This window comes from Macaca nemestrina, chromosome 3 (genome assembly GCF_043159975.1).
Source record: "Macaca nemestrina isolate mMacNem1 chromosome 3, mMacNem.hap1, whole genome shotgun sequence".
Lineage (NCBI taxonomy): Eukaryota > Metazoa > Chordata > Mammalia > Primates > Cercopithecidae > Macaca > Macaca nemestrina.
The window spans coordinates 8,279,838-8,301,860 of NC_092127.1; the positions used below are offsets into that span (position 1 = coordinate 8,279,838).

The following is a 22,023-nucleotide window of genomic DNA, read 5'->3' on the forward strand; positions in this document are numbered from 1 at the left end:
ACTATGTAGACAAGACAGAATAATTCAAGGTGTTTGTTTGTTGTGGAGTGGTACATTTGATATGTTCAATCCAATACAGGTGATGCACTAGTACTGAGACCGCAGGGATAAGATACATATGTGCCAGTTCCTACCCTTAAGGAGCACATTATATAGTGATGCAGAAAAGCAAACCAACGCTCAGCATGCCGTGCAAAATCAGTGTCGTAATGGATGGAATCCCTACAAATGGAAATGAACAGAGTGGGAACTTGACTCAGCTGGAAAAAGTGGTCAGTGGGAGTTTCCCAGCGGGAATGACACCTGAGTTATGTTTCAAAAGGAAGAAAACCCAAAGAAACAAACAAAAAAAAAAGTCTACTTCTAAGAACAATTTAGTAACATGGGCCAAGCATACCATGCTGCCTATAAAAAATTTATAAAAACCTATACAAACCAGACAAAATATTTGAAAAGACAGTTTTCAGACATTGGATGACGGCGAGCATAGGATTCTGATCCTTGAGATAAATAAATAAAGAGATGAGTCCTAAGATTGTCCCAAGCTGTTGCTTGGGGGCAGTTTTGAAGCCACAGCACAGGAAGTGAAATCCCAGAAGAGCCAAACCATCTTGCTGGTATAGGAGACAGAGAACTGAGTTCAGGGAGTCCAAGGCAGTCTGACCTGCAGGGCAGGGAAATGGAAAGGACTCTGGAGGTTGGCAAATGGGTTCCATCCCCTGGAGTCTTTAATTTATACATGAATAAGAGGAAATTACCCAAAGTACTACTACTGGAAAGTCCCAGCTATTGCGCAGGGTTCCTAAGAGCTTCTGTTCTCGCCATCTAAAAGGAAAGACATCGTGACACATAAAGAATTTTGTGCATTTCTCAAATGGGATATCATTTTAATATTGAGGTTAAATTAGCCCTGGATCAAGTTGCTTTGGACCTTCCTTATCACAGCATAAAAGCAAATCGGTCAAATCCATTCCAAGTAACTGAACTGTACCCAGGACAAGGCCCATTACTTTTGTTGGAAAAGAATATGTACAACACAGTCCAGAATCCAAAAATGTAAAATTCATAATGTCTGGCATTCAATTCAAAATTACTGGGCATACCAAGAAGCAGGAAAATATGACTCATATCCAGGAGAATAATCAAGCCATTGAATCAACAGATTTAGACATGAGAGAAGATGGAATTATCTGGATAGAACATTAAAGCAGCTATTATAAATATAGTCCAGATACTCAAGGATGCTGAAGAAAACACAAATATGATGAGGATAGATATGAACTGTAGAGAAAATAAACCCAGTGGAACTTCTAAAGATGAGAAGCACAGTATCTGAAATGAAAAACAAAATGGATAAGATTAATAGCAGATAATACATTGCAATAGAAAAAAATCATTGACGTTGACATTGTGGCAATAGAAATGATCCAAAATGAAGTGCAGAAAGAAAAGACTGAGGAAAAATCAGCAGAGCATCAGTGACATGTAGAGCAAGTTATTTAACACAGGTGTAATAGAGTTCCAGTAAGTAGGGGGAAGAATAGAAAAAAATTTGAAGAAATTATGGCTAAAATATTTTCCCGATTTGAAATCATAATCCCTCATATCAAATTAACCCAATCAATCTTAAATGCAATAAACAAATAAAACCACACCAAGGTACAAAACAATCAAATTGCTAAATAACAATGATAAAGAGAAAAGCTTTAAAAGCAGACAGAGAAAAAAACCACACAGGTGTAGCAGAAGAAAGATAAGAATTAAAACAGACTTTATGACAGCAGCTATGAAAGGCAGATGACAAAGAATCAAGATCTTTCTATCCCAGAAAAAAAAGATAAACAAAAAGCAAGCCAACCTAGCATTCTGTATCTCTAGTGAAAATATTTTTTTCCAATAGTCTGATACAGTGAAGCTTTTTCTCTTCAGATAAGCACAATCTGAGAGAATTCATCATCAGCATTACAAAAAATATTAAAGGATGCTTATCAAGCAAAAAAAAAAATCATAAAAGTCAGAGATTTAGATGGACATAGATACAGAACCATAGATGTGCTATGTCATAAACAGAAAATAAACTTAAAAATTAATCTCTTTAAAGGATAACTGACTCTTTAAAATAAAACCTAGTGATGATGTATTATGGAGTTTATACCACATGCAAAAGTAAAACATTTGACAATATTCCTGCAAAGAAAGAAGAGAGGAAATGAACCTACACTGTTGCAAGTTTCTTACATGAAAGATGAAGTGCTATATGTTACTGAAAGTAGTCTGTGGCAATTTAACTGTGTGTATTGTAAGCCATGAGCAACCATGAAAAAAATAAAAGAACTATAGCTAGTAAGACAGTAATACAGATAAAATGGGATACTGAATATACTGATTTAATTCAAATTAAGGCAGAAAAAAGGTAAACAAAAGAAAAAATATCTGGGCAAATGGCAAAATACAGTAAATTAGGAGATTTTCACCCAGTTGTATCAAAAATGACATTAAACATATTTTTATGAACTATAATATATGAAGAAAAATATATAAAGAAAAATAAGCACCAATTAAAAGGCAGAGGTCATCAGATAATACAAAAATACAACACTCCCTATCTGCTGGCTACAGTAGACCTACAGATAAAGTCATATTAATGGTGAAAGACGGAGTGCTTTCTCCCTAAGATCAGTAATAAGGCAGGTTGTCTATTTTCTCCATTTCTCCTCATATTTTTACCCTGGGATGTTGAAAATTAGAATTAAAACGGTCTTTATTCACAGACTGCAAAATTATCTATTCAATTTTCCCATGGAATCTACAAAATAGTTCATAGAAATTTTATAGTGTTGTAGAATACCATGTCATTTTGCAAATGTCAATCATATTTCTATGTATTTGCAACAAACAATTTAATAGTGGAATTTATACTACAATACCATTTAAAGTAGCATCAAATATCATGAAATATGTAAGGATAAACTGACTAAAATACATATAAGATCTTTACACCCAAAACTGCAAAACATTGTTGAATAAAGAAAAGTGAAGAGAGGTAAGTAAAGTGCAAATAAGTGAAGAGAGATACCATGATCAGGAGACTCAATATCATCCATGTGTCAATGGTTCCAGATTGATTTATATTTTAATGATATTCCAAAAAAATTACAACAGGTTTTTGAGGTTGAAAAGAAGATTCTAAAACTTATATAGCAATGCAAGGGAGATAAAATAGCCAAAGTAATTTTCAAAGAAAAAGCAAAGTGGGAGTACCTATGGTACCTAATTTTAAGATTTACTATAAAACTATGGTGATGTGATGTTGGCATGAAGACAGATGTAATGATCAACGGCACGGAATAGAGTCCACAAATAGGACCCATCTTATGTGGCCAATTCCTGATCCCAGATAATCCAGTGAGGAAAGTATATGCTTTTCAACATGTAATGTGGGAAACATTGGATATCCATATGTAAAAAAATGACTGTTACCTCATACCATTTACAAAAGGTAACCTGAAATGAATCAAAAATCTAAATATGAAAACCAAAATTATGTAACTTCTAGAAGACAAGGTAGGATAAAATTTTCATCGAATACAGAAAGATTTCCTATGTAAGTTACAAAAGACTCAAATCATAAAAACATTGATGAAGTCTACCTATTCAATTTAGAACGTGTGCTCTTCAAAAGACACTTTCAGAACATGAAAGGGCAAGTCACGCTCTGGGAAAATTACTTGCGGAACATATAGAAAGAACTCCATAATAAATATTAATATATTTTTTAAATGGGCAAAGGAGATGAACAGGTACTTTACAAAAGAAGATATCCCGTAACTAATAAACACGTGAAAAAAATATTCAATGTATTTAGTCATTAGGGATATGCCAATTAAAATCATCACCAGATACCACTATACAACCCCTAGAGTGACTACAACTGAAAAGACTGACAATACCAAGTTTTCATGAAAATGTGGTGCAAATAAAAATCTCATATATTCCTCATTCAAATGCCAAGTGCTAAGGCAACTTTGGAAAGTCATTTGGCAGTTTCTTAAGGGTAAGTACATACTTACTGTAAGACAAAGAAATAGCACTTTCTAGGTATTTACTCAATGGAAATGAAAATATATGTTTGCACCAACAATTTTACTCAAATATTCATAGCATCTTTATTCAAAATAACAAGGAAATTGATTACAACTTAAAAGCCTATTCATTGGTGCATGAATAAATACATCACATATATGGATTTGATGAAACAATACTCAGTAATACAAAGCAATGTACTATCATGCAAGGAAGAAAATCTTTATGGAAGATTATATTATACTGGAGTAATGCATCAGATGGATTGGATTAATAAGGAGTTTCAAGGAAAGTGTGGGGAGGCCAAGTGGTGATAAGATCTCAAATTAAGGTTGGACCAGGAGAGAGAGAATATGCAAGGTAAACTGTTCTTGCCTTCCAAGGCTATTTGAGTAAGCTGTCACAGGTAGATACTATTCATGCATCTCTTGTTTTTTCAAAAAAGCATTTCTTTATGACCATCCAGGAGGACATTTCACCCAAGCAGTTTACAACAATGATGGGTTGGGTTGTACCTTTAATGAGAAAGTTAGAATAATGGACTTGTAGGGCAGATATTGAGGTTAAATGCAAATTGTGACCTAAAATATCGACACTAATTCACTGTTCTAAAAGCAAAAAACCTCACTTAAAGATCAGTTTTTCCCTCCTACTTCTGAGGAGCAGCAATATTCTATCTTGTAAAACAATTTACGATATACTACTTTCCTTTAACCTCCATTTCAGATTCTTTGTGAATACTGAAAATAATATATTATCTTGATTTTTAAGCTAACACTATATATGAGGATGCAGATTTGCAAGATTAGAAGGTTATTATTCCCTTTATAAACCAATTATTTGCAGTACAATAGGAATTACTTTAGGACATTTTACAATGTGAACTCCACTAGCTCTTTTAAAACTTGCTTTAACAGACAAGCATATAAAACACATATGGTATCAAGCAATGTATAGGTATACTTAATTTTAAATTCAAAAATAAGCTATGTAGTGGTAATAGGAAAACTAAATACGAGTAATTTTCTTCCTCCATTTCACGTAGTAAGTTACAAATGAAATTTACACCTAGAATCCAGTATTCTTTATGTGAAACTTTTTAATAATTATAAGTCATCTGATTGTATAATCTGAACAGGACACTAAAATGTGAGAATAAGAATTTAAATTCAATTGTCTTCCTCTTTTAGAACCCTTATATTTGATTTTTTTTTCTTTGTAACTGACTACCTGACGTCTTTATTTTGAATATAACTCTTGTGTCACATATAGACTAAATACCGTGTCTTCCTAGAGAGGAAAAAATCAATGAAAATAGTAAGAGGCGCTCCAGTAAGCCTGTTTTTGATGAATTATGTCCTTAAAGATATACCCTGTATGTGGTTCAAAACATATTGATCAGTAACAACTGTTTCTGTAATATCAATAATGCACTATTCTCTTGAACTTGCCCTGAAGTGACAGTTTTTAATCGAGAGAGCCTCAAACAAAAAAATTGACTACCAAGAAGGAGACAGAATAATGAAGTTGACTGAAACTTCCAAAATAAATACTAATTTTAAACTTGAGGGAAACATATTGATGTCTCTGTTTACATTGCCCTTTGTATCTTTCATACTAAGCTACTCACTGAAGGAGCTGTTACATCACCAAATTTAAGTGTCTATAGAGTTCATTTGATATCTACCTTTTTATATGTTATTAAATATTAAGAATTAATATAAATCATTTTGAAATACCACTTTCACTATTTTACCATCAGGTTTTTCTAATATAAAATACTAACTTAGAATAAACTCTCCCTTTTAGGTTTAATTTACTTTCTCTTGCAGTGTTTTGCTTCATGACCAATTAAGTTATCTAAGAACTCCAACACTTTTAGAGACTTCCTCTAGAGGAAGACTTTCTGGTTGATGCTGTCTCTTAGATGTGGAATAATTTCTCTACTGAGTATTTAATCCACAAATAAATTACTCCAGTGAAAGAGGTGATCTATATAGGGTAATTTTCTAATCCAAATGTCCACCATTCTATGGATAGTTCTTAATTAAATTTTGTATTTATTCAGACAAGTTAGAGAATGTAGACTTGCAATATTAAATGTAGTCTTGTGATTTTTTAATATAAAATTTCTAGTACATTATTCATCCAAAATATTTTCTAAAATATTGTAAACAGAAAATTTTTAATACTCTATTTTATACATTTTTAAATCCTCCTCTAAAAATTCTGTAATTTGCATAATTACATATCTAATCTTCATTCATCAATACGATTATTGAATACATAATCCCAGCACCAGTATTGCCCATCTCTACTATCAACTAGCTCCCATCTACTCACCTTGCTCACAAGTTTATCATGATAGAAGAGTTGGTATACAGAAACTAGCTTAGAGCCCTGCCTCCTGCTTTATCAACCTAAAAACGATCAAAAGAAAATGACAAATTTTGACAAAAGTTGTTTTAGTCATTCTGCTGAATTTTCTGAGCCCTCATAAATCATGCGTTCGTTCCTTGGTTTTAAACTCTTAACTGCCTTATCTGTATTATGTCAACATCAGAACAAATCGGTTAAGAACTTGCAAGGAATAGGTTAATGGTCCAGGGCTCTCTAGACAACCGAAGGATAAATTGAGGTTTCATACGTCAGGATCAGAATACTGGCTTTGATATCTGACAGAATTCAGACCTCAACTCTGTCACTTAATAGCTTCATATATATATGTGTGTGTGTGTGTGTGTGTGTACACATATATGTGTGTGTGTCCAGTACACGTGTATATGTACACAAGTAAATCTTTCTCAGTATCATATTTTTACAATGTGGAAGTTGGGAACAATAATTAATGAATGATGATTTAATGAAATATGCCACATAGTATCGAGAAGATTCTTTGGTTAACAGACATGCTCAGTGACCGCTGGCTACCTTTGTCCTTCCCATGGTAGTGATCGAGCTATCAAAGCTATGAATATAGCTGATTTCTATTGTTGAAAATGCCCTCATTCTATAATCTCACTTTATTCTCTGGTTAGGACAACCTGCCATTAATATAGAAAAAGTTGAACCCACTACTTTCAGAATCTTGAGCTTTTTTTCTCTGTTGAGATTTTTTTTAAATGCCATTCATATATATTAAAGAATAAATACCTCAACACCCCATTAAATCCTCAACAGCTGATAATGCTTTGTTCCATCAGATTAGCACCAATATTACTTATAGTATACACAACCAGATAATCTTTAATTTAATTACAATTTTAAAAGACTGAAGTTTTGCCCACATGATCAGCTTCTTAATGGACTCAACATCTTAAAAAGTGATTCCCTTGAATACTAATCCAATATTAAACTTTGAAATACTAAGTCTTTTAAATATGTTTTTAGAGGAGTTCATGTTTTATAAACCTTTGTCAAATGTTACTCAAACATCTTTTCATTGTATTGGAAATTTTGCTGGTAAGACCTCTGCTCCACGGCATCATGTGAGGATGTTAGAACTTAGAAATATTCTTTTGAAGACTGGTTGTCATAACGTCATTGCCTATCCTTCTAAACCACTGTAACAAAAAACAGCACTTAAAATGGATGAAGAAAGGGGACCTCACTGTCCTCACTCTTTCTAGATTAACAGGATACCTCTCTCCTTCATTGATTTGCTATACCTAGTACTTTTAGCAGAAAAGAACCAGCCACATGTCTTTTAGTAACCTATCATAAGTTCTCTTTTTGTACCATCTTAAATTAAAGTATTGTTTAGCATCTACTCTGATCCAGGTTCTCTTTCAGGTGAGGGGGATACAAGATTTATTAATAAGGTTACTTGTTCCGTGTCTGGAGGTTGAGCAGAGAATAATTTGGGGGCTGGCATACAGTCATGTATTGCTTAATGATGGGAATGTATTCTGAGAAACCTGTCCTTAGGTGATTTTGTTGACGCACCAACTTCACACCGTGTACTTAAACAAATCTTTAATCTAACCATATCATGTATCCAACCATAACAGAAGTAGGTAGAAACAACTACACACCTAGGCTGTAGGGCACAGCCTACTGCCCCTAGGCTGCAAACCTGCACAGCAGGTTACTCTACTGAACTGTAGGCAATTGTAATACAGTGGTAAGGATTTGTGTATCCAACATAGAAAAGGCACACCAGAAAAAAATGGTATAAAAATGATATACAAAATGGTTAAAAAAAAATTGTACATCTGCATAGGGCACTTACCATGAATGGAGCTTACAGTACTGAACGTTGCTCTGGGTGTCAGTGAGTGGTGAGTGAACATGAAGACTTAGGACATGCTTGCACACTACTGTAAACTTTATTAACATTGTACACTTAGGCTACCCTAGACTTATTTAAAGCTTAAAGTAATTGCACTATGATGTTATGATGGCTACACTACCACTAGGCAATAGGAATTTTTCAGTTCCATTATAACATTAGAAAACTACTGTCGCATATGTAGTCCACTGTTGACTGAAACATTGTTATGTGGTGCATGACTGTACATTAAACCAGTTTAAGATAGTGTGCCAGTCAGATGTAGAATAAGGGGCACCTTGAGGGGTATTTCAGGATGTAGAATGTTATGGGGCAGGAGATAGTGTGGTTTGCTGCAGGAAGCCTTGTAAAGTTATTTGAGCTTAAAATATTAGTACATGAGCTCCATGACATTAATAATGATAATTATGCCATTAGATCCTACTTATTAAATACTTAATATGCAACAGGTAATGTCAGCCTGGTTTTACAGATATTACTTTCATTAATCTTTACAATCAGACATTAGAACTTCTTATTTTTATTCCTATTTTACAGATGAGAGGTCAAAAGGTACAGAATGTTAATGAACAAGCCCATGACTGTTAGCTAGAATACACCACAGTGGCAGAACCACATTTAAACCCAGGACCTTCTGATCACTGCGCCAGAGTCTCCTGTGCATTTCTTCTAAGACTTGGAGCATTCCTGTGCTGGCCAAGGGAAGTTCCTGAAGACCTGACTGTCATAAAAATTCAGGCATCCCTACAGGACTAATGGAGGTTATTGGTTGGACTGAAGACTTTGCTGTTTCCTCTCAAACCATGCAGGACAGAACAGTGCTATTTATGAACATCCCTGCTTTGCATGCTGGTTCACATTCGGTCCAGTACATCATCTCTTCATCCTCTTTGGGTGGGCAGGGGGAATTACACTTTGAGTCTTGTGCACCAGTTATGTCTCCTTTGACCTTGTGTTTTTTGCTATCAACTTTTACATGACTTTTCATTAAGAGTTTGGCAACTGGCTGTTTCCATGCCAATCACTTCTGTCATCGGATGGCATCATCTGGCCTCACTATGTCTTCATATCCACATTCTTAGTGACCTTTTCCTCCACTCCACCTCAACTATCCCCTCTCAGTATCACAAAACAGGATGTCCATACCTAAAACTCCACATTGAAATACAGAATTCAGACAATCTGCTGTCCTTCCCCAAGCTTCCCTTCACCTAGCTTGTTTGCTCAGTTATTCTCACTAAGCCTATTATTTGACTCCATCAGGACCTTTACATCAGACACTTCCTGTCTTTGCTTTGTTTCCTATGTTGGTTTATACCCATGGCCTCATTTGTCAATCATTCCCTTGTCATCGTCTTGCAGTCTCATGTACCTCTGTTCCTTGCACAACTATTTGGAGAATTCCATTGTGAATTAGTAGAATGGTCTGAGTTTTCCTGCACTAGAGCTTCTGGAGAAAATCTTTCAGCACTCTAAATGCTTATAGTCATCAACCTTAACAACCTCTCAGTAATGCTGAGCAATCTCACTGTATATTTCTCTAGTTTCTCTTTTTTGTTGAATGCCATGATTATTTCAAACATTCTTTACTTAGCCCAAGCCTATGACTTCGTATTTTCACATTGCTCTCAAGACTACCTTCCTTCATACAAATACTTTGATATCCTGCCACCAAACCAATGAAGTCTTTTGGCATTAGTATCTATGCTTTCCTCTTTCCTTTCTGTTACAATGAAAGTGTTAGCCCTTTTCCTTTTTAAGACTATGCTCTGCACAAAATTGCTGGATCTCATCTCTGCATCTTCTGAGGAATTTTAAACTATCATTTTGTATTAGTCTGTTCTCATGCTGCTAATAAAGACCTACCCGAGACTGGATAATTTATAGAGGAAAGATGTTTAATTGATACACAGTTCAGCCTGGCTGGGGAGGCCTCAGGAAACTTACAATCATGGCGGAAGGGGAGCAAACATGTCCTTCTTCATATGGTGGCAGCAAGAAGTACCAAGCAAAAGAGAGAAAAGCCCTTACACAACTATCAGATCTCCTGAGAACTCACTCACTATCATGAGAACAGCAGCATGAATGGAATAACCTCTCCCATTATTCCATTACCTCCCACCAGCTCCCTTTCACAATATGTGGGGACTATGGGAACTACAATTAAAGATGAAATTTGAGTGGGGACACAGCTAAACCATATCACATTTTTTAAAATTGCCTTTTACTTCACAATTTCCCATATACATTCCTATTTATCTCTTCAATTTCACAGCCAACTTTGGAAACTTTGGAAACAGTTGTATGTGTTTGTCAATTCTATTTCTTTATCATCCACAGAACAACCATCTTCAACATGGATTTTGCCCACTCCTCTATCCAAACTCTGTTGCAATGGCTACCAATGATGTTACTGTTGTTTGATTCAAGGGATACTTCATAATCTTTATCTCACCGTGCTTTTAGCACCATAATGAAATGCTCTCTTCTTCCCTTGGCTTCCATGTTACCAACTCTCCAGATTTTCCTCCCACTTCTCTGGCTGTTTCTTCTCATTCTCCTCTTCCAGGTGCTCCTTCAAGTCCCTCAGGTTGCTTTCTGTTCAAGATCTTTAAAAATATCTCCCTATGTTCTCTCTTTGAGCAATCTCATTCACTATTCTGGCTTCAACTGCCATCTAAAAGCCAATGTCTACAAATTTAGATCTTCGGCCCAGATTTCTGAGTTCCAAAACTACAAACAGAACTTTTTTCGGGATATATGGTCTTAGATATTTTGCATCCACTTCAAACTGAACATAAAAACAAGGAACATTGCCATGTTTTCCCCATCCAAAAATATGAGAGTCATTGTTGGCCCTCCTCTTCCTCATCTTTAACCCACCCAGGTCATTCTCTTTCTGATCCAGCTGGAACCCATGAACTTGTCTCCAGTTCCTCCTCAGACCCCTACACCTTCCCTCTTTTCTTCTTCCTCAACTGGTGTAAAACCTTCCAGATTGGTCTTTCCTATCCTTTCCTTTCTACATCTGTTCTATTCTCCACACATCAACCAGTGTGATTATTTTTAATGGAAACCTGACCTCATCACTCTCCTACCTAGAGTCCCCTAATGGTTTTTCACTGCACTTGGAGGAAAGATCAAATTTCTTTAATGGTATCTGCAAGGCCCTGTGTGACCTGTCCTTCATGCATTGTACCAGTATGTTCTCTTTCTGTTTTTTTCTCTGTTTGTGGTCTGTGCTCTAGACACCTGGGTTCCTTTTAGCTCCATGAGCATGCCAGGCAGTTCCTCAGCTCAGGAACTTTGTCCATGTTCTTTCCACTGTCTAAAATACCCACTCCTCCTTACATTGCTAATTCAAGCTTTAAGTCTGCTCAAATATTACATCCCCTATGCAACCCCCACCCTTACCCTCTATAATGATGGTTGCTTTGCCTGTTACATGTAAACTCAGGTAAAATGTTGGACTTTAGTTTTTCCATAACTTCGAACAAATTGTGATGATAGCACAGTGTAGGTGTAAGATCCATGATCCCCAAACACCTAGAAACACGACCCCTGGCACATAAATATATGTAACCTGAAAGAATGCTGCTTACATTAAACTTCGTTAACTGAGGACTAAAATTACTTTTCTTAAGTGTCTCTTTTGTTGTCATCATTCAGATTAATCATAGCTTACAACTGAAAATTATTACAGCAGCATATTCAAAGTGAGATTTTCATTCTCCTCAGTGACACCACATGTTATGAAAACATTAGGTCTAGAATCGTGCATCTAGGTTTAAGAATGAAGATTCAAGAGGTACAGTCTGATGTGTCCTATGCCTTCTACTGAGGAAGGTTGTCAAAATATGAAATGAAATTTAAATGATGACATAAGAGTATGAGAAACTGGTGTCATCTGAACAAGTCAGGTCACGTTCTGAATCGGTTGCACAAACACTCAGATAAGTAAAATGATACCGAATGGCCACACACTTCTTGTTTCATAGCAAATTACTTTGATCCAGAAGACAATAAAATTGTTAGGGGGAAAAGGAGCAGATGCTCTTTTCATTTAAAAGCCCTTCTGTCCCTAGGAAGAAAACGGTTATGTTTCTTCAGAAATTGTTTTATTTCTGAAAAACTACACTGAAAGTGTTTGCAATGAATATTACTCAGGCATGTAATATTGACCTTATTACCTACCCCAGTAATATGGAGCAAATACTCAGATGTTACCCCAAAAGCATTATCATAAAGAATAGAACCCATTGTATTATTAATTATAGTTATTTATTAAAATGACACATTTGATTATAAATGTTGCTATGGCGTCATAATCGGACAAAACACAGGTATACGCCGGAACTTAATTTGGATATTCATAACTTTCAAGGGCTTAAGTTTTTTCCGTGCTAAGGGATGCTATTCTTTAACCCATTAATGTAATATTTTCTTAAGGAAATAAAGAGAGCATTTAAATGCATCATTTCTCCTACATATTAAATGGTAGTTTAATAATAATTTACTTAAAAGTATGCAGAATGACATAAGCATTTAACTAAGAATGTACCATGTCATTTTGCTCTGAAAGGAATTTGTTTCTTAATTCTATCTAATTTCTGCAGAACTTCATGAATGTTGTCAATGAAAGAATATGAAGACTGATCTGGGGGTCCAAATACCAAACAAAATTAACTACTTTATTAATTATATGGCTTTTTGTTTGTTTGTTTGTTTGTTTGTTTGTTTGAGATGGAGTCTCACTCTGTCATGCCCAGGCTGGAGTGCAGTGGCGCAATCTCGGCTCATTGCAACCTCTGCCTCCTGGGTTCAAGCAATTCTCCTGCCTCAGCCTCCTGAGTACCTGGGATTACAGGCACCCACCACTATGGCTGGGTAATTTTTTTGTATTTTTGGTAGAGATGGGGTTTCACTACGTTGGATAGGCTGGTCTTGAACTCCTGACCTCAGGTGACCTGCCTGCCTCAGCCTCCCAAAGTGTTGAGATTACAGGCGTGAGCCACTGCACCTGACCCTAATTGTATGCTCCTTTCTAACTTTCAACTCCACTTTTGTTAAAATATAATTTTCTATAATACTCTTATTACTCATTTTTCTCCCCTTTCCTTTTTGAAATAATTAGATTGCCCAAGTAGTAACTCCAAGTTGACAGACAGGAGCCGCATCACAGTGTGTAGTCGGGTTGGCTCAACCCACCAGCAATATTGAAAAATGATACATATCACAGACCTTCACGACAGGAGAAAAACTGCACCATCTTGATTTGCCAAACCATTCATGCTCTTAATTTCTTAAGGGTATTTTTAGTTTTTAGTAATTTGGAAAAGGTGATAGGTGACAAAAGTCAAAAAATAAAGTGTAAAAATATGGTGTAAAATTCTAGCTATATGTAATACCTATAAAATGTATTAAAAAGTTCATTTCCATTCCAATAACACCTGTGACATTTAGACGTTCTATAGAATTTCTGCTTTCAATCTTCACCGGTATCATATGCTGGTATTTAGTCAGAGACCTTAAAATAGTTGAACACTCAGAGGGTATATGTAGTAAATAGGAACATTTTATGCTCTTCTACTTTTTATAATTCTTGTTTATAAAGTGGCCAATAAAATTATAATTATGTTTAGAAAAACTTAAAATTCCAAATAAAAAAAACTTTAAATGCCCACAGTAAAAAGATGTGAAACTGCAGTCTTTATAAAACTTTGTAATATATTCATAATCACCATGACCAACAATAGCATAACAATAAAAATTAGATCTACATATCCTATGTTCTGAAATAAACTGCTTTTATGCAGATGAATAGAATTTGCTCGTCAACACAGCCAATGTCCTTGATTTCCATTTAACAATCTCACTAGCATACAACAGATTTTCCTTCACATAGTTCACTACACACTTGTTATAGATTTTTTTCCTGGTGACATTTATCTTTCCTGTTTTATGAACCAAAGCTATTTTACATTTTCTGCCTTTTCTGTATAAAATTCCCATTAATAATTACTGGATTTCAAAGACTCCTGGCAGCTGGACACTTGATAACAGCTATTTTTAACTGATGTTAAAAGAAATACGATGGTAAGGTTGAAGACATACAAAATCACCTTCTCTCTCTCTCTCTCTTTCACTGTCTCTCTCTGCTTGTGAGTTTCCATTTGTAGCATTGCACACTTACGTGCACAAAGACAGAGATAGCAAGATGTCATTGATTTACAGAAGTACTATGACTATAGGCAGGGTGCAGAAAAGTATAAAGAGAGAAAGTAGTTGTTTGACCGTCTTTTAGAAGTGTGTCTGAAAGAATGACAGGAATGACTAGAATATCAGAAAATAAGTTCTTCCAGAAGACAGAGCTATCAAAACTGCTGGCCTCACATGGGCACTCACCGCTCCCTGGTCTTCCTAGGAGGCCGCTCCGGAACTCCAGGGTAGACTGGCTGTCGGCAAACACAGTGGGTTGTGCCTAGGCCTTCTGGCTCGCTCTGCCAAGGCAAAGGATGGTGGCCACCCAGCCTTCGGGTGCCCTTCCAAGGAAGCAGCTCTTCACCTGGAGAGAGAAGGGCATTTTTGACACAGAGGCCAACAAATCCCTAACAATTACACGTGGGTAATTCACATAAATTGCATTTTATCAGTAATCCTTCTATTTACACAGTTATAATTATTTCAGTTTTAAAGTATTTTTCTGGAAAAGAGGAAAAAATAACTAGATTTGATATAACCATGCATGTGTAGGTATACAATATCCACTCAAGATACAGATAAAACACTGAAAACATATGGTGGGCTATAGTTAGGTAGCAGATCCATCAAGACGCTGTTTCTTGTCTTGCTGCCATTGGATTTAATTTTGCTAGGATATTCAAGTTACAGCATTCAAGTCCAGTGTAATCATGTGTTTGGGCATATCTAGCTTGTTCACTTTGTAATAACACACATTATGGATTCTGGTAGAAACAAAAAATTTCACACATGTAAGGATTTTTCTTTCTAAAAGGACAGATTATATAATTACTTCCAGAGAGTGTGGGAGAGGGCAGAACTGTCGGGAGAAGTCTCTTCCTCACTCTTGGTGTTCCTCTCCACTGTAAGGCTACTCCACTAGTGCAACAGTCCAGGCAACTTCTGCTCCCTCATTTCTTCTGCCATAGGGAAGGAGAAATGACTTGTTTGATTGTGAATTTATGAAAAATTCCTGGGTGATTTTAGGCCAGATTATTCCTTTCTCTTTCTCTTGGGGGCTGGCCTCTTTTGAGAAAACATTTGTTCTTTGTTGTTTTCCTATATGCCATAATCTTACTGAGGGTCAGGTGCCATCCAGGATGTGGGGAACGGAGGGAGTAGTGGCCATGTTGGTTGTGTAAATTGAATGCAGGGGAGTGCTGATGATGGCCCACTCTGACACTGCAGTCAGGATTCCTGATCCCTGTCTACCTCTCCAACCTCATCTGGTGCACACCACCATCATGTACACCATCACACATGGAAGAGTGGCCATTTCCAGTTCCTGGAGCATGCTGTGCTCTACTGCACTGGGCTCTTTCTACCGACATCCTCTGCTTGGAATGCTCTTCCCATTAATTTTATTATAATTTCATATAATTATATATAATACATAAATTATATTTAATTATAATATAAGATATAATTATATATAAAAAGAGGCAGTTGAACATTATTTGGGCGCATAGTGAGAATTATATTCCAAGACCTTCAAGACTGTCTTAGAGGTGAAATTTCCCTGCCTTTTAGTATAAACCCCCTCCCTCACTGCCCTACATCAAATCCCAACAAAATCCAGAGATTGAGAAGCGCATGAAGACCACGGCTGCAGTACCCACAGTATTTGACAGCTGCAAAATAGGGACTAAAATCACAATTCGTAACATGCCATAAGATAATAGGTTTTGGTGAATGGCAGTTTACTTTGCAGATGAGTTTTTGGTAATTACATTTACCAACGAGTGTTTTCTCTGCTGATAATCAATCTGTATCCCCTTGTAAGTCCTCTACGCATAGGAAGAATACAACAGCAAAGAGGGTTTCTGAAAACAAACACAATCTGAAACTCATTATCGAGTGAACTATGACTAAATAGGAAAGGAATCGAGCCACATTTGTCCACATTCTGGGCTTTCCAGGGCCACCGGCATGGGTTGAACTTTGGACCTTCTTGGATACCAGACTGGCCCTGATCAGAAGGAAACACCTGGCTCACCTAGGGAGGAAACTGTGCAGGAGATGCGGAACAAACTAAAATCAGATTGCACACTGCCCCCAAAGACTAGAGTTTAACAAAGGGACCCGCGATGCAGCCTGGTTAAACAAGGAGCCCCAGCCGTGTCCCATGTACTTCTCAATCTCTGAATTTTGTGGGAATTTGATGTAGGGCAGTGAGGGGGTCATTTATACTAAGAGGTAGGGACATTTCACCTCTAAGACAGTCTTGAAGGTCTTGGAGTATAATTCTCACCATGTGCCCAAATAATGTTCAACTAAACTGTAGATGGTTAACAGTTTGTATTTTACAGACGCTTACATTATGAAGGACACTCGTTAAGTTACTATAAATTCAGTGCTTTTTGAGAGTAAAGTTATTGAACAATTATCAACAGATGGTGATTGTATGTTTTATAATAAAAATATACAAAACATAAAATGTAAATATAGAAAATAGAAAATAGAAATATATTTTAGTAAACATGTAAATATATTGGTAATACAAATATATCAATACATGCACTTATAATATTAACATATATATTTATGGATATATATTTTTTCATCCTGAAAAAATATAAATATTCCTTAAAACAGTGAGAAATATATCACTGCGCCACTGTACACTTCAATTCCTCATTGTAGTCTTTTTTCACAAAACATTGGAAAGTTTTTTTTTTTAATACAACAGCTTCGGTACATCTATACAATTATCACCTCCGAATAGATGCAAAGCTCTGTGGTATTCCAAAATACATGACATCTGAACTTGTTTTATATGATGTGTTTCCTTGCGTTATTTTCTCTTGGTTATAGTCATGTGTGTACATACACAGAGCATGTTAATGTGCTTCATTTCCAACGAGTGTGTTCCTGGACAGATTCCTGCCCATAGAGTGAGTGTGGAAATGAGATATTTGGTCTTTCATGTCATTCTCTCAGAGTTTGGGTGCATTGCCAGGATGTAATGGAGATTATAGCTAAATAAATGACTCAATAGTCAACCTTCTAGAAATGCTCGTAGTTAGCTTTCAGGGTAATGTTAACTTCATTGTGGTATTAGTAATCTCATCAACTTTTTGGTTAGGGATGGATAAATAACTAGCTTTTAGTATGTAAATTACCAACAAAAACGTTTTGCAGAAAATGGGTCAGGTTAGAGATGTAAATGAGGCCTAAAATGTCTCATTAGGTTTTGAATTGCTTTTTTTTTTTTTCCCCAAGCATTATAAATCTTGTAAGCTTTTGGGGTAATTTTCTTGCTTGAATAAGCTAGTAAGGTCTTTTCCAATAATAAATGAACTAAAATACTTCTCAAAACTAATTCTGCTTGAAAAGATAGAACAAATTGAATATCAATGTATAATTTATTTCAGAGTTACTCGATATTTCTGTCTCCTAATATTTTTAGGTAATAAATTGTAGAGATCCCATGTACAGGTTTCATTGTGTGCTTTGTGTTTAGGTGCAGACAGATATCTCTATCCATGGCTCTCCTTTAAAATCAATTGTATATTTGAAGGATACCTACCAGATCTTGCAACAAATCATTAACTACAGAATATGAGTCTATCTTTTGTGAAGGAATGAATCTTCTTTGATTTAGCAAAAATATCTCTCTGGTTCTCTATTTGTAACGCTCATTACTAATCCGTATTTTCAGAACAAATACGATGCAAAAACATGGTCTTGCTCACAGCCCTGCTCTTGGCCAGCTTGCACAGTTAAAGGATGACTGCAGATCCACACGCAAGGCGACACTGCCTTAGATCTTAGAAGATGCTAATAAAACAGCGTCACATCAGAGTGTGACTGTCACTAGGCAGTCTCACACATCTCACTTTTACCACATTGGTTTCTATTCTACAAACCTCTAATTTGCAGCAGTCTAAATTAGCCCCGTGTGACAATGTAGGAAGTGTTTGTTGGTTACTCTCATCTCTCACAGCATCGCCAATGTGTAGGACAGTTTAGCATTTGAGACTCATGACGGGGGGCTGCATTTTTGTCACTCTAAAAGCTGCAAAAGTGAAACAGTAAATATGCAATTACAGCAACTACCTATATTTCACTAGCTTACAAAATCTAAAAGGGAAATCAATCAACTCGTTGTCATCATTTGGTTTGTTTCTGTGGAGAGCCTAATTTAGTACAAACAAATACAGTTCGTGATGATAAAACCTTGTTAGGATGGCTTTCATTTCAATGGCCAGCAACAACCAGTACCACCATTTGCCACCCCCAAAGAAAGTCAGCTCTTTCCCAAATATCCACAGCAGTATTTGCCTGTTCCTATAGACATTTATTTCTTTATTTTAATTTATTCATTCATTTATTTATTTATTTGGAGACAGAGTCTCACTCTTGTTGCCCAGGCTGGAGTGCAATGGCACGATCTTGGCTCACTGCAACCTCCACTTCCCAAGTTCAAGCGAGTCTCTTGTCTCAACCTCCCTAGTAGCTGGGATTAGGGGCACCCACCACAATGCCCGGCTAATTTTTGTATTTTTAGTAGAGATGGGGTTTCACCATGTTGGCCAGGCTGGTCTCGAACTCCTGACCTCAGGTGATCTACCCGCCTCGGCTTCCCAAAGTGCTGGGATTACAGGCGTGAGCCGCTGCGTCCAGCCAGACATTTATCTTAATACTTTGCTATAGCAAGGTTTCTTACAGATGTTTACAAAACAAAGCCTTTTCTGTTTTCTCTAAGCAGTCCACATTACGTGAATGTATATATCACATGTTCTTACAGAGAGAGTTTATTAATTTTATACCTTAAGAAAAATATATGAGATTACATTCTTCACAGAGGGATTTCATTTAAATTGCCCTGAGCTGCCTACTCAAGTTTTGTAGGTAAATAAAAGATGTTCTCACATGTTTTAGCAAAGGGTAAGTGAAGGAGGTGACGGCAAATACAGGCGATATGCAGACCTCGTCTCAGTGGGTTAAAAGAACAGAGCTACTCAGGTGTTATGCCACTATTTTATTTCACGTATTTTGATGGAAGATAGTTACTTCGGATAGACAGGGCAGATAATCTGAGAGAGAAATATGAGTCCCAACATGTATTTATATAGTCTACATATTGCCATGTCACCTTTTTCTGCTCACTACCGAAGTTCTAGTATTGGCTTCCCTAAATCTTACACGGCTTTTCTTGTCTAGCTTCAGTCCACTGGGTATCCTTCTACTTTCACGTTGGTTATATCTTCTTGTGGAAGTCTAGCCGGCTGTTTATTCAAAGACTGACCTCCTCCATAAGGCATTGGGAGGCAGGGAGCACATACCACCATCCCTATTCTTTTGGTTGCGATTACTTATTTAGCTCTCTTATAAATGCACAAAAGACTGCACTATATTTTCCACTTATTTAGAAATAATAATAATAATAGCTAAAATCCCCTGCACACCTATCAGGGGCCAGATGTTCATTTTACCCTTCAAATACTCCAGCGGCAAGCGTAATGATCAGTCCCACTCTCTAAATGAGGATTCTAAGGTTTAGAGAAATAAGGTCCCTTGACCAAAAATATATAGCATGTGGTGGTACCAGAACTTGGACGCAGACAGAATGACTCTAAAATCAGTACCCTACATATCATCAACACAGAGACTCTGTTAAACACAAGCTTCTTATGCTCGTCCTGCCTTCTAAGGCATGTTGTTACCTGCGTTTGAGCATATAAAGTCTGGAAGTGTTAGAACTCTCGCTCTCCTGAATCCAGACCCAGGAGTCTTTACCCCCAGCTCCAAGCTGTTGTGGAGGGGCATTTGTTCTTCCCGATATAAAGACTAATACTAGCTGGAACCCAGTTTAGGTGGCAGCTCTATGCTCCTGTCATTTATGTGACTATGTAATGTCTCTGGGAGTATAATTATATTTTTAGGTAAAGTCTCTTGGCATAATGAGTTCAAGAATTCCATTACCAGTAATAACACCTCTCATTTGTTGAAGTCCTTATAACATCCAACGTTTTCACAAATATGAACTCATTTTATTCTCAATGTAGCTCTCTAAGGTAGGCAGAACAAATATTATTACCCTATTGTGCCAAATGAGTACAGAGAAAGGATGGAAGAGAAATTGACGTTTACTTAGCATCAACTGCTTGGGAACATGATTCTAAGTACTTTACTGAATTCTTCCTTTCGGTTCTCATACCTTCCTTATGGTGTATATGTACTTAACCACATTTTACAGAAGACGTAACTGGAGTTCATAGAGTCTAGTTAACAGCTTGTGAAAGAGGCTAGATTAGAGATTAGAAGTCACTGAAACATCATTTTTCCGTTTTAACTCAAATTCAGTTGGCAACACTTGTTCAGCGATTACACACAGCCTTGTGTTGTCAGCTATGTCATGCATAGGATGGCATCTTGTTTCTCTGTGTAGGTCTCCATTTGGTTAAAAGAAAGAATCATGTTTTATTTTCTTTGAACCACTTAGAACACACACTTTTAAGCTATGCATAAAAGGTCAAATTAATACAAATACCTAGAATTTGAAGGCAGTCTGGAAGTAAGAGGAGGCTGTTCTTGCTTGTACTTTTATTTGTTAACCCAGCAACTGTATCTCTCAAGCAATTGCAGACATGTACTGTGATCTCAGAAATTCCTATTTATTCCTGGGACATTCCTCCTTAGGTGAGATATTTCAAGGGCCTGAATTTGAACTCATTATATTATTCTATATCCCTGAGACTCAGAGAGTTTAAAATGATGTGTCTAAAGTTGTGACTAGGAAGTAGCAAATCCAAGGTTAAACCACATCTTTGGAAATCTCTTTTCACTGTATCTCCGTATGAACTAATGTTTGTAACAAATTGCTATTTTTGTTATGCATATAAAAGTATAGGCTGGGTGCAGTGGCTCATGCCTGTAATCCTAGCACTTTGGGAGGCTGAGGCGGGTGGATCGCCTGAGGTCAGGAGTTCGAGACCAGCCTGGCCAACATGGTGAAACTCCATCTCTACCCAAAATACAAAACTAGCCAGGCGTGGTGGCAGGTGCCTGTAATCCCAGCTACTCGGGAGCCTGAGGCAGGAGAATCGCTTGAATCTGGGAGGCAGATGTTGGAGGGAGCCAAGATTGTACCATTGCACTCCAGCCTGGGCGACAGAGCAAGACTCAGTCTCAAAAAAAAATAAAATAAAATAAAAAAAGGATAGATCTCCAGAAATTGGAAGAATGCTTTTTACTTAGTAAATAATCAGTGTAATATCATAAGGACAAGTGAAATTGTTAAAAAAAAAAAAGTCTTCTTTAAATAACAAATTATCACAATATTGAATATTCATTGGTTAAAACAAGAAGAAACATTTACTGGTTATTGTAACTAAAAATCAGTGAGCTGCATGTAGGAAACATGGCATTTTTCTCATTGGTCTTAGTTTGTGTACATGCATGTG

General features: G+C 36.5%; 1 protein-coding gene across 14 annotated transcripts in view; it reads right to left on the reverse strand.

The window, feature by feature from the left end:
- The window catches only part of LOC105466614 (teneurin transmembrane protein 3), a 2,765,046-nt gene that overhangs the window by 1,341,422 nt on the left and 1,401,601 nt on the right, over positions 1-22,023 (reverse strand). For all 14 annotated transcript variants that reach the window (XM_071092800.1, XM_071092799.1, XM_071092798.1 and 11 more), the window contains one exon: positions 14,780-14,939. The gene's annotated coding sequence lies outside the window, so the exon portion shown is untranslated. The remainder of the gene's footprint in view (positions 1-14,779; positions 14,940-22,023) is intronic.